We start from the raw sequence: 14,905 nt of genomic DNA, 5'->3' as shown, positions 1-14,905 counted from the left end.
CGTGAATCTAGTTCGGATAATAGGGTTGACCTACAAAATTGGTTCCCAAAGATATGGAACCCACTTTGAACCCATCTTCATCCATGAATGAATCCCTATTACCATAATATGTAATTTTTAATCTCTCTATTACCTACGCTTATTATTGTGAGCATACAATTCAACAAGAAACAACTCCAATGAGTATCAAAGGGAGTTTTGTTTTGCTCATACAGAAACTCTTATTTAATTTAAAATCCTAAAAAAGTATAGAAATAGGAATACCCTACCATTGAAAACCTACAGAGAAATCGAATGCTACTCCCAGGTACTGTGCTTGCTCGTACAAACTGGAGGAACCTTTTAAAAGATCCCGTTTCCTGTGGATACACCACGTAATACAAAAATAACGACAATTATAATGATCCATAGATTCTAATCTACAAGAGTTCAAAAACTTAGTTACCACATGGTAGACTCAATTCCACTGAATACTCAATATACTTAGAACAATATGAGCCGATCCCCTATTCTGTTGGATAAAAAGAGCGGAAGTTTACAGAACTTTACGAGGGGACCAAAGTGAAGGGCTGAAATTTGATAATAACAGATGGTCGGTATCAGAATAGTAGCTATCAGTGTGGGAACAGCCGAATGAACTCTTACCAGCTGGGGAAGACATTTTTACGGAAACAGAAGGCGTCAATAGAAGGAAAATCATTAGACAAATGGTGATGAACTTCCCACATCTCCAACGATAGAAACGTGACTCTCCAAGCATTTGAGTTGGGGAGTGTGACTGAGAGAGAGAGAGAGCTCTGGAGATGAATTATGATAAAAGTGATTACAAATCAGGAATTTATAGGGAATTTTATGAAGAATTTCATCAATTACATGTAATTCCTTCCTTCTACTAAAATCCATTCCATTCATTTCCTCTCAATGACACTTTTTGAAGAATATAATACATTTTCCACCAACATCACAAAGAATCAACAACTTGTAACGCAATACTTTTCCAGCATATCAATCTTCTAGTACAACTCTATTAAGAAACAATGGGCTTTCAAGAGATTTCCCATCGTACAATAATCTCTCCAGGTCCAAGATTCATAAGTTAGAGAACAAATTATTTGAAGTGAAGTGTTCATGTCAATCATAGGCTAATGTAATGTATAATCAAAGAGCTTCACTACAGTGAGGTCCACGTAATAATAGCAATGGAGTAAGATAGGAGAACAGCGTTGCCGATTCTCTGCCTTGCACTGCCTTCTATAGTAGATGACTGATTTAGGTATATCTGATGTGATATCAACTGTTCAATTTTTAAATAATAATCAATTATATTTTATTCGTCAACGAAGTATATTATTTTTTATTGATTGAATAATACTTTTCTGTAATTGGTCTATACATTCTAATTATACTATTATGGTATACATTTTATAATATGTTGTTAATCTATATATATATAAAAGCGAAATGGCACTCACGAACTGACTGACTCACTCACTCACTCACTCGCAGAACTAAAATCTACCGGACCAAAAACGTTCAAATTTGGTAGGTATGTTCAGTTGGCCCTTTAGAGGCGCACTAAGAAATCTTTTGGCAATATTTTAACTCCAAGGGTGGTTTTTAAGGGTTTAAAGTTCTTCTTTTAGCATGTATATTCTTCTTATTCTCTTAATTATAATTGAAAAATGTCCATACCATATGTTAATATAGAACTACAGTATAAATAATCTAGAGAGAGTACCTCTTCGAAACAGTTGTTAACTGGTAACTAGATTAATAATTTTGTCAGGTTGGCATTAAGTTGAGTTGACTTTGTTAGGTTGGCACCAAGTTGAAGATTGAAATGCATTTATCGCGGAAAAATTGATTGGGCACTGCTACTTCAATCAGAGCTATCCCTGGGAATATTATATTACTTGCCGTCAGGCTCGCTTCGCTCGCCATACCCGTTTAGCCAGACGTTTAGTATGGACCCCCGACTGGATCGTCCTAACATGATAAAAATGCTCAAATGAAAAATGCAGGCGAGCGAAGCGAGCCTGCTGATCTCATTCTTGGACGATCCAGCCGGGGGTCCAGGGGGCGGAGCCCCTGGCTAGACGGATATGGCGAGCGAAGCGAGCCTGACGGCTAGTTAAATATATTTCTACTTTGTTTACAAAACGAAATGGCAACGTTGAGGAGCTAGAAAAGGATAGCGCAGTCTGCTTTGTTGAATGATGGACATGGATAGCAACACCAATGCTGATCAAATACTGCTATTAACGTGGACCTTACTAAATATAACCAAAGTCTATCAATTTTGGTTATAAATTGAAACCAAATTCAAGAGAAGATGAACTTTCAAATTTTCCTTTTTAAGGATAAATTAATAATAGGTATCCATCTGCCCTGTAGGAAAGAACTCGTTGAAAAATGAAATATAAAAAAAAGTCTATGCAAAATGTCCTTATCACCAATTTTATATCTGATTAAATCCAACCCGAATTGTTTGCAATGAGACACTTGACAAGAGTGTAAAGTGAGAGGATAAAGGTGGTCAAACATGTTGCAAAAGAGAGGGTGGAGAGTGCATAGCTATTATGTAGGCCAAATACAGCAGCTAATGACCGGATTAGAGCGGCTTGAGATCGTATGTCATGGTGTCGTCCGCAGACGCCTAAATAGGTAAAATGATGTCTCAAGACTAAAAAAAATAAGTAGAGAAAAAGAGTAGATAAAGAATAGCGTGAGCCACAATGAGACCACATCCTGGACATCTGCCTGCTAGTCGACTGTCCGCTTTTCTTATCCCCATCCTCAATGGAAACCGGACGATTCTTCCCACAGAAAGATGATCCCCACTTTCGAGGGGGGAGACCAAACCACTTTTCTTCTCGCACTCAGTTCATTGAAAACGCGCCGCCAATGTTGACTTCCATAGTTATTCTGTCAATTATTCATTCTCGTCAATGTGGGATGTTTTTTTTAACAATTATTATTTGGTTTCAAGGGTGATTAAGGAGTGTGAAACATGATCATAAGGGTACCCTCACATGATATTCCCTTTCCATAAATAAAATGCATTCTATGCATTCTGAAGTACAAGGTTTTTTCTTGAGATTTCATAACGTCAAGTTGCTTTAGCTCTTCATTGCCAATAGCAAGAAAACTCAAGAGAAATTAATTTCTAAAGCTCTTATCATTTCTGGACTGAACTAGACACAATTTCGACCCAATGCATTCTAAGCTCGTTGAAACTGCATCATGATTACAATAACTAGGATATAATACAAGCTATGTCCGCAAAGATAGCCTTGGCCTCAATATTAAAAGACTAGCTATTGTGGCAAACTCACCCACAGGCTCAGAAGTCTGTAAGCCCAACATTATTAAGTACCACTTATGCTCGATACTTCGATTAGCCGAGATTGTATAGAAAAATGAGCAAATGTCTATCTGCCTACCTGCCTGTCAACTACTTTACCATGGCAGAGTACAACTGTTATCGAAATGCTTGACAGGAAATAGTGGCCTCAAACTTCAATTTTTCCGGTCAAATTAGACAAATGATTGATCATTTATTAGTGGCTGATCCAGTGGGGGCGAATTGGACAATAAGAGAAGAAGGTTGTGTCATCCCACTAGTTCTTTTCTTTGTGAAGTTCAAATGTTATCGAAGTTCCTGACAGGAATCAAGCTGGGTTGGTTGTGGCCTCAAACTTTCAGTTTTACGGCCATATGATTGATCATTCATTAGTTACTGATCTTTCGAAGGCGTATTCCACAATAGGAATGTAAAGGTTTGTTGATAATGTTTTTCTTCGATCACACGACTAGGGAAATGGAATATACTGTAGCATAATTGAAAAATGTTTGTAAAAACTAAATTTCACGTGATCTTTCAATACTATGGAATACCTCTTGGTTAATTAGACACATTAACTATTTCCAATTGCTACATAGGTTCCAATAAATGAAAATGTTTCAGCTTAGATCTTGGAATGAAACGATTCCACGACCACCTGTCAAGTACACACCTGCGAACTTTTATTGTTTCTGAAAGAATAGTTGAACCTACAACATCAGTCATTCATGTCGCATGATATAAAACTCTGGACTTCTTCAAAGTAAACAAAGAAACCGGAATGGATCAAGACCCTAAATATGGCACTGATTTCCACAAGGTCCAACATTAAAAAAAAAAAAAAAACGTGAGAGATTGGAAATTGTGCAAATTAATCAGTTTTGACATATATATTCAGTCAATAAGTTAACAGCAATAATTGTTGTTATAATATTCACTATTAGAAAAAGCGAGTTCTGGCATAATTTAACAGCTCGCCTACCGTGTGTTGCGTAATGCCTACTCTGATCCTGCTTCATAATCAATTGCATCCAGTTCTCAAAAAGTCTATTATAATATACTGTCCCTACCACTTGTGAAATCCATGCTTCAACATTTTTCAGAATTGCTGAGATAATGGTTCAGATGTTGCCAGATTCCTTATATTGAACTTGGAAGGAATACCCAAAAACATTAGTTGATTAATATGGAGGCAGAGTTATTAAATGAAATTTGATACAGTATTCAATAGTCAATAGATAAAATCTGGTGTGGCGCACTCACACAACTTTCCTTGCCGTTATGAAAATTGATCACCTGACGCTAGTGTTCACGCGCATTTCAAGTCTACTATTCTAAGATCTGAGCCAGCTGGTGACAGGACTATTAACGCTGGAGACACACGAGGTCTGCTATCTCTTGATAGTGAATGATTTAATAGAATCAACGGTTGCCAACAGTTTGCAATTGAATAATCACATTTTCTCGAATTTCGAGCTTATTTTCAATTTTAAGTGAAAATGTTACTGAACATTGTAGAGATTTTTATGCTCAATCTTTTCCACTTGAGATTTTTTGTTCAAATTGTATCTGAAGACTGATAATTGGGAATCTAAAATCAAACTTTGCATAGATGGGACGAAGCTCCTGAATTTTTTACAGATATGGGACTTGTGGCAATTGATAGAGCTTATCAATGACTATTTTTGGTATAAATTTGATCAAAATCGTTGGAGCCGTTTTCGAGAAAATCTCGAAAAACCCTGTTTCTGACAACATTTTTGCAATTTTAGCCGCCATCTTAGATTGCATTTGATCGAAATTGTTCGTGTCGGATACTTCTAGTGTAATGACCTAAAGTTCCAAATTTCAAGTCATTCCGTTGATTGGGAGACGAGATATCGTGTACAGAGACACTCATACACACATACACTCATACACTAATACACTCATACACACACACACACACACACCACACACACACACACAACACACACACACACACACACACACACACACACACACACACACAACACACACACACACCACACACACACACAAAAACACACACACACACAACACACCACACACACACACACACACACACACAACACACACACACACACACACACACATACATACACACACACACACACACACACACACACACAACACACACACACACACAACACACACACACACACCACACACACACACACACACAACACACACACACAACACACACACACACACAACACACACACACACACACACACACAACACACACACACACCACACACACACACACCACACACACACACACAACACACACACACACACACACACACACACACACACACACCACACACACACACACACACACACCACACACACACACACACACACACACACACAGACCAATACCCAAAAACCATTTTTTTGGACTCAGGGGACCTTGAAACGTATAGAAATTTAGAAATTGGGGTACCTTAATTTTTTTTTGGAAAGCAATACTTTCCTCACCTATGGTAATAGGGCAAGGAAAGTAAGAAACAGTAAAGAATCAAAGTGATTCATATCAACTATAACTTCAACATTTACTTTATGAGACATTTACTAGAACAAACTCACAAATTGAAACGTAAAACGTTTATTTCTATCACTAGAGCCAATTAAAGCTTCAATAATCACTTGAGTTGTTCTATGTTTCCTTAGCAAGAGATAACAGCCTGACAAAGAATTAGTTCTGTTAGCTAGTAAACACTGTTTAGTGTTAGGAGCTTATCTCTTATCAATGATGACTAATGGACATACGTTCCTCCACTATTCTGTATTCTGTAATAGGCCTTTATCTGTATTATATTGAGATAATATGAATGAACAGTGAAATCTAGAGTTTACAATACTATAGTCCAATGCACGAAGAACGTGGATTTCCACTCATGATAATTATGACTTTCTAAATATGATTGATGATTTCATCCACAAACAAGCTCTTTATAATGTATATCCAAATATTTAGTGTGTAACTGCATCAGACACGTGATTCCATTTTGAAGGAATTGGAGCTTACCACAGTTCAAATATGTTATTTACAAAACTTCATACTATATAATCTATTTCAGCAGAAAGTAGTCTACATTTAAAAATACATTCAGTAAGAATCTTGTGAATATTACATTTTATTATAAAGCATAATAAATATGTATTTAGAATTTTTTATGAAACACCTGGAAAAATTTTGTACTCCACAGTTTTGGAATAAAGTGTTTACAAATAAATATTTTACTGAAAAAAATCTTTTAAATTAATTTATTCATTAATCTATGACTACTCAAAGATCATGGTACGACGCAATGGAATAAAAATGAGAGAAGAAAATATTAAAAACATGATTTATCACAACAATGAAATATTGAATATCAATCGATTCAAGATACGAGTGGAACATTTTTCAATAAAGCATGAATAGTTTGAAATGAAAAGCTTCGTTTCTAGTTTTTTTTTGTTTTCGCTTTATGCAATTTTGATTTTGTGACGATCAACCAATATTGATCAAGAAATAAGATCCAGCTTGAATGAGTTTTTTACAGTTGTAGGTGATTATCAACTTTCATGACAGCTCGACCCTGCATGACTTCATGAATTATTCATATAAAAAATCAACACCAAATAGCACTGAACTAAACCTTAATATCCCTAATGAACAACATAGATAAGGCTCATTTACATTGCTCATGAAATTAATATCCTGTACGATACTTACCTATATTATGTGAAATGTAAAATTATTCAGTTACTGACTTGGAAAAATATTCTGGGAGATTCGGAATACAATATTATGTCATTATTCTTAATTAGCAATTCAAATTGAAACAAGGTATTTTTACAGTGATCTTGAAAATAAAGCTTTTTGAAAATTTTGCAGGTTTTCTGTTATTTGCTAGCATAATATCAACTACAGTATTGGATTGGATTTGATCCTATTACTGTTTACTTTCTCTAATCATGTCTTCAAACTTTGATAATTGGTGAGATGTATATAATATAGGCTATTATTTGCTACAGAATAGTGAAAAAGCGAGCTTACCATAAACTTAAATCTTGATCAACTGTTCCAGTGTTTGTTCAGATGAGAAATGCATGCAGTCAATCCGTTCAAAGTGTTTGTGGAAAGCACAAATACCGGCAAGCAGAAGAAATAACACACGATATATTCGCACAAAGTTTGATGAGGAAATCAGAGAATTGCACCAGTCACTGGAAGGAACTAGCTAAACGCATAACACAAACCAACTGCACTGGCTGGAGAAATAACACACAGCCGACGCGACTGACAATACCAAATGGCCTGAACTACGGTGGTTCGAGGAGTAGTGTTCTGGAGCGTAGGGTAGACAGAGTCAAAGCCCTCGGCAACCAGCTGAGACCAAAGCAGGACCCGATGATAGCCGAACACTCACGGAAACAGCCGAAGCGCTCCAGCGAGCCGCATCTGAGGTTCACGTTCACTGGTCTCTTGGTCTTGTCCCGTCTGGTACCAGAAAACAGCTGCAGAAGGCTGATGACTCGTACCACAACTTTCCTCTTTTTACCACTAGATCCCACTGCAGCCCACACCACTTTTTCTGTTTGTTGAAAATAACATTGGTGCACTGTTTACTTTGCTCGTAACGTCCAATACTTCTCTCATCACCTGTTTCTAAACACTTTGCTGACCATCAACCACAACCTACTGTAGAAATGTAAAATGAAAATTACCGTAATATTAATATACGGAATATATGTAATGTTAAATCATTGGATTACATTAGTAATGTAGCAATGTAGGCCTATTGAATTCACGAATGTCTGAATTGTTTGAATTTGTTAACAAAGATTGTATGTCAAGGTCCGAGCACCGTTATCAGTATCGCTATCCAACAATAATAAAAACATTGTCCCCAAAATTGAAACAATCGAATGCAAGTATTAATAAGCACTTGGAGTCATAGAGATTAGCAAAACTAGTTCTCCAGTTGTTCAATAAATAGATAATTATTAGAGCTATTGAGTTCCAGCAGTGCTGAAAACGTTGAGAGTCATGTCATAACTACCCAGGTCCACTGCTAGATCCGATTAACTTATGTCGTCATTGCTGAGATGCATATGCATGGATTTTTATAATGGATTTTCATATCCATTCTTATCATGAATCATTGCAATTGAGAATTGTTATGTATTTTCATACCTATTCGTATTTATCACTCTAATGAGCTCTTGAAGATTTCTCTCCAAAAATATTCTTTGATTTCGAGTTGGATATACTAAAATTCCCAGATACACCGCAATCGGCAATTCTGCATCAATTTCAACGGTAGCTCCAATGATGTTAGTTGACAACCTAGAATCCGACTTTTTCAGATTGTTAAAGAAAGAAGTAACATCAATTGAGCATGGGCAATATTGTAATTTGAATCATCTCTGAATAGAATGAAAATGACTGGTTTTAATTAATTGATGCGGGCTTAAAGAGGGATAATAGATTCCCGTTATACCCGTTCTATACAACCCTAATTTAATGGTTCAATATAGACTATTGGTCTTATAAATACACTGATAGCTCACAAGCTCCAAGTCTATAAAGAGATACTCGAGTTGACAGAGAAGTGCTGATCCTATTTTAGACAATGTTGTCAACATTAAGATGAGGAAAAAATGTCTTCCTCTGCGTCTACCAGTATTGAATCTTCTCTGAGTCTCTTGAGTCCTCACTGAGGACTATATATAGTACTAGAAATACTATACATTGATCATTCTTGAAAGAGACTCTCAAGAACAAATTGAAACTGTAGATTCAAAATATTATCGAAACAAGAACTGGAAAGACCATGCTAATTAACCATAATATGCTCATTTACAATGAGCAAAATTACTTTCACTGATATGGTGATATCGTTAATAGTCTATTGAAAAGACTTTTAGCCTAAAAAACGTGGAGATGAAATATAAATATTGAATAGATTCCAATTAAACTCAATGATTCTCATTATTCCTTATATTATCATTGTTAAAAAAGATAATTAGAGACCCTGATTTGATAAGAGTGGAGTGCAACTTGTTATCCAATTCCAAGATTGAGTCAAGTAATAGCATCATACTATGTGGCATGTATGATAGTATGATGCCCTTAGAATACCCCTCCCTGAGGGGAAAAATTCAGAAATATGTGTAGGAATGAATATCAAGTTCTCGGTAATAATCAATTTATACTGGGTCATTGTGTCCTGTATATGAGAAAGATTCTATGTTGAAAACTATACTTTAAACTACTATCAAAACCTTTGATGGTTTTCCAAAGGTCTTGCTCAATCGATTAACTCTCAATAATTTTGAATAGAGTTGCAAAATGTAGTGTTGTAGTGTGAGCCCGCCATCAATCAGCCGCAGCCTAAGCGCTGCTAGACGCCAGAAAAGCCTTCGACAGGGAATGAGAATGAGATGCGGGCTGCGCTCTGTTCACAAAAGGGTCACAACTAAATCACCTGCCCTATTACATGCTACAACCATTATAGGGGTTGTATCTAGGACGCCATCCAACATCTGAGTCCCTACGCTATTCCCTTGTAACCTGTATTTAACCCACCATGAGTCATGAAGTAGAGTTCATCCATCAAATTCACTGAAATACGTTTGTTACACAGCTACCCTTCAAATTTATAGCATATCAATGTATGAGCCCTGAACTGACAGCCGAATTGAAATGTCCTTTACTTTGCTTAGAATATTTGTCGTATCCGTGGCCTATCACGTTGGGCGACATGTATTTGTGTCACGTTATTCTTTATATAAATAACGATTAGCCTCCTGCTTGGCATCAGTCGGTAAAGCATGAGATTTAATAATTTACTTTAACTTTAACTTTTACAAAATTATTAATAAGGTACTTCGCTCTAAAATATTTGGGGTCCTCTTATGGTGGCATCTGGCTGGCGAGTGCTGGTTCTTCCTTCTCAAGTTTTACAGATCCTCTTTCCGACTTTCAAATTAGCATAAAATTTAAATATCTCAATCCTCCGCCATTAAATTCAAATAGATCTTACAAAGAATGCCAAAATATTGCTTAGATTATATGATTAATAATTTCTTTGCATTCGAGCCATATTGATAACATAGATTACACAAATTTTTACACAAAATCTACTACAATTATATAAATATATATAAATATTTTTGAATTGGCCTACAGTTGCCGCCTATTAACTGCCGTTTTACTATTGGTGCATGCAAATTTTATTAGGTATTCATGCGCCTGGTAACTCTTATTTCCTGAATACATTAAATTATTTTTATTTGGTTTTTTATTTATGCTCTTTGCATGCTAGTTAATATTCTATATATTAATATTAATTCCATGCTACCTAATAATTAGCCACGTGGACGGGTGTTTTTTCACATTGCACACCATCCGAATGCAATAAAGCTCTGCCAAGGGGTTTTGGTCAGATTCTACGTTCTTCGGTTTGATCGATCTCTAGGTCACCGATCTGTGAATACATCTACCTAACCTCAATCTTCAAATATTTTATAAATAATCTATTTATGAGTAATAAACTTCCTTCAAATCCTTTTTAAGTTCTTGTACCATTTAGCCAGAACAAGCTGATGCTATCTTATCTTGATTATTATCTGCTTGGCGATATTAGCCAATTACTTTATTTTTAGACCTATTACTATTTCTGTTAGGGCTTTTCATCTACCCAGATTTAAATATGTTACACACGCCCCTGGGTTTGAATTCAAAATATTTGAGAATCACAATGTTTTTAATGAAAACCCACCCTTCAAATACACTGATATACACTATACTTTATTTATAAATTATACTCTCCTACTTCTATCACATTTCGCAGTCATATTTGCTGCATCTCCTTTATACCTTTATCAAAACAATAACAAATTCTCCTCCTCAACACACATAAAAATATCATAAATATAAACTTCTAAACGTACTCCTCCAGACACCATTTACAACACAGTAATTTTTAAATTCGCCGCTTGCAGGGCCGCCAACTTAACTACACACATTTCATAATTCTCATAAATGATTCCTTTTAGACAATAATTTCGATTCATAAACTTCTGGGCTTATATCTTATAGTATTTCTTAGGTCTTAATATAAATAATTTTCTATACATCAGGTACAATACTTTCTTTTGCTAATGGCTCTTTGGTTTTGGTAACTGGTATTCACTTTAAATCTTTCAGGTAACAAACGTGGCATATTTGAAAGTAATAAATATAAAAACATATAAATAAATATATCGACATTAATAATATAATAAATAACAATAATAAATAACTCTTTGGGTACAGTACTTCTTTTTATAAACATATGTTCAACAGACATTACATTCGTTTGATTTGGGTGGCTTTGGCCAGCTGGTCACTGGTTCTACAGAATTCGCTGTCGAGTTTCATAACTATTAACCTAACTGCTCAATTTTTTCTCTTAAAAAGGTAATTAACAAATTTTAATTTTATTATCCCCGCTTGTGTCCTTTTTTATCTGATGTATATGATTTAATTACATATTTAAAAATTGTTCTTTTCCTTATTGCAGGCTTCTAACGGCTGGAAGGAATTAAACATTGGATTGTTGCCACGAGGTCCTATACCAATATTAAATTTATTAAGGAAGGTTAGTAAACGGTTTGATAATAATGTTTTCCTTGATTTCTTATCATATTATTTTAAATTCGATGATATTTCACGTAGAATTGTAGTGGTCTTCCCATATCTTTTGACTTTCTGCTTGTAGCTACACTGTATGCTGGTTGGGTTATCTGCTATCCATTTGTTGATTGTTGAGGCTGTCCTATTATTAATTTATCTTCATGAATATAAAACCCCGGTATCTGGTGTATTCTCTCTTCAAATAACTCCTTGTTCCTTTAATAATAATTTCTTTTAATTGATTCAAAGTCTTCCATTTATTTTCTTTCAATACTATCCACATAGTTTCTTTATAAACAAGCTTAATCATATCAGGAAACAGTTTCGTAAAGCAAGATTTTTCATAGGCCATAAACTTCTTCAATAATATTATCCTCTTCATTATTTCCTTAACATCACAATTTTTAGCAAACATCACAGCCATAATAACAAATAATTTCACCATACAAGATTTCCAACAGTCAACAAATTCCTTCAACACTAACATGGTCTTAATTATAACATCAATAGCATCACTTTTCAATATTATCACAGACATGGTAATCCACACAATACAATAAATCAAAACACTAATTAGTTCTTTAATAATATAATCTTTCCACATATAATAGCCCGGTACTTCCATTTTATTGACATTATTCCTTACTCCTTTCACTCTTCTTAACCACCTTCCATTATTCATTAGTCCATCTTCCATTTCCTTGTTGCCCATGCACGAATCCGTATTTGCTTTGTTACCAGTTCCATTTTTATTATATTTCTTTGGCCTATTATTCCGGTCACATCGCTGAATATCTCGCTTGAAGCGTATGTGCCGCGGATGCATGACGTCGGCGATCTCTTCCTGTCCTCCTTGGTGCCGGTCCGGAATCCTCCTTCTTTGTCTCTTGAAGCGTACATGCGGCCGGTATGCGCGCGCGTGGTTCCTCCTTCGTCGCTTCTTCCGCCTCCGGGCCTTGCGATGCATCTTCTTCTCCCGGATGCCGTCCTCCTCTTCCTTATGTCGGCCGTCCGGTGTCCTCGGGCGCTTCCGTCTCCGGGCCTTATGATGCATGCCTCTTTTCTCCTGCATGCCGTCCTCTCTGGTGTCGTCCTCTTGGTCCGGGTCCTTGGTCTGCTGTGGGGTCAAATGATGCGCGGGTGCGGTGGCGGTCTCTTGATGCGCGAGTGAGACGTTCAAAGCGGATAGTATGGTGACGGTCTCCTCCTGGCAACTGTTTATTTTTAGCAGTGATTCTTCGGTGGCAGGTTGCTCTTCGGTGGGGAACAGGAAACTTAATAGAGGCTGATGCTTGCGGCTGGCTTTAATTGCATGTTGGGCGGCGGTTTTTTGTGATAGGCTGTCTTGTATGGGATCCTGTGTGTCTGGTGGTGGGTTATCTTGTGTTTCTTGTAACAAAGTCTCCGGTAAATCAATTCTGAATGTGGTGTATGACGTTGAAATATCCTGCTTTTCTTGGTTTGTTTCATTTGAGCTTATGCTTGTTATATCGGGGGTATCATATAGTCCTGGTTTATTAGCTGTAGTTTTCTGTATATCTGGTGGCGGGTCGTTGGGTGCTGGGTTCCGGGTTTTTTGTTGATTCAATCCTATTGCATGTGCTAATGTATAGTTTGTACTTATTTGATGAGGTGGCGGTTTGTAATTTCTATTATAATTATTCTGAGTGTAATCATTATTTGTGTTGAATCGATCATGGCCATAATAATAATTTCTTTCATAGGTTTGCTGTGGATAATGATTTGTTTGACGATTCTGAAAACTTCTATTATTCCAGCTGTTATTATGATTATGATTATAGCGGCGTTTAAATTGAGGGGTAGATCGTGAGCAATCATATGGTACTGATTCATAGTTTTGGCTGGTATACTGATTACTTTTCGAGTTATGTTGATTTTGTGTATATCTCTGGTCTGAACGGTGGTTTGACATTGCCATCACAGACTGTATGCCATATAAATGATTAATCAGCTGCTTGCAATCAGTAATGGGTTGTGTGGCGAGTGCCATTCTAACTTGATACGGTAGCTTCTTTAAAATAATACTTGCTAATGCCGATTCATTAATGGGCTCGCTCAATTGAGAATTTTTAAACTGTAGGGCAGTGACGAAAGTGGTACATGCACCGTCTAAGTTAGGGTTGAAATCGCATGATATGATGTCCGCTAGCACGTCCAACTGTTTACTTCTGCTCCAATACTGTTCCAGGAAGACAGCTACAAACTCATCCAATGATGTAAATTCATGGGCTCTACTCCGAAAAAACATCAGGGGTTCGCCAATCAATAAATTAGTCAAACGGAGACGCCAAAAATTCCAAGAGGTGGGTGTTAATGATTGAACTAGTTTTATCTGATCTATAAATTCTTTAGGTTGGAGATAGCGGTCTGTATTGTCAAAACGGCCTAATTCATTGAAACTGTGTAGTGAATCAAACGTTGCTATGGGAATAGGCTCTATATTCTCGTGCGGAAATGATGTATTTGATTTTCAAGTTGTACTAACTTCTCTTGGGCCTGTTTCCAATGACTAGAAGCTTCTGTTTCATTCTCTACTACTTCGGCATTTAATTCAGATGAAAATAATTGCTGTTCTCCAACGGCTGTCTCCAATGAATTAAGTTGTATTATGTTTTGATTTATATCAGAATTTGGGTGAGCTATTTCATGAATTTGCGAAGTGTTTTGTGCTGGTAGGTTATCTATTCTTTCGTTTAACTCACAAGTGACAGTATCTATTTTTGCTGTTAAATCGGTTGTAATTAGTTCTTGATTTTCAGCGGTAGATGCTGATATTGTGTCCGCAGTTTCCTTACCCGTTCTTACCGATATATCCTTCAATGATTCCCGCATTTCCTTCATTTCCG

At 36.3% G+C, this 14,905-nt stretch overlaps 1 protein-coding gene across 2 annotated transcripts in view; it reads right to left on the bottom strand.

The window, feature by feature from the left end:
• LOC111054272 (dual specificity tyrosine-phosphorylation-regulated kinase 4) overlaps positions 1–14,905 on the bottom strand; it is a 272,216-nt gene that overhangs the window by 167,863 nt on the left and 89,448 nt on the right. Inside the window, exon 1 of one of the 2 annotated variants that reach the window (XM_039423689.1) lies at positions 7,413–7,703. The exons of the other annotated variant lie outside the window; for it this stretch is intronic. The gene's annotated coding sequence lies outside the window, so the exon portion shown is untranslated. Of the gene's footprint in view, positions 1–7,412; positions 7,704–14,905 lie in introns of those variants that run through there. 2 annotated transcript variants of the gene reach the window in all.

This window comes from Nilaparvata lugens, chromosome 3 (assembly GCF_014356525.2).
Source record: "Nilaparvata lugens isolate BPH chromosome 3, ASM1435652v1, whole genome shotgun sequence".
In the NCBI taxonomy this organism is placed as follows: domain Eukaryota; kingdom Metazoa; phylum Arthropoda; class Insecta; order Hemiptera; family Delphacidae; genus Nilaparvata; species Nilaparvata lugens.
Note: the sequence above shows the minus strand (reverse complement) of the source record. Positions and strands in the feature narration are given on the sequence as shown.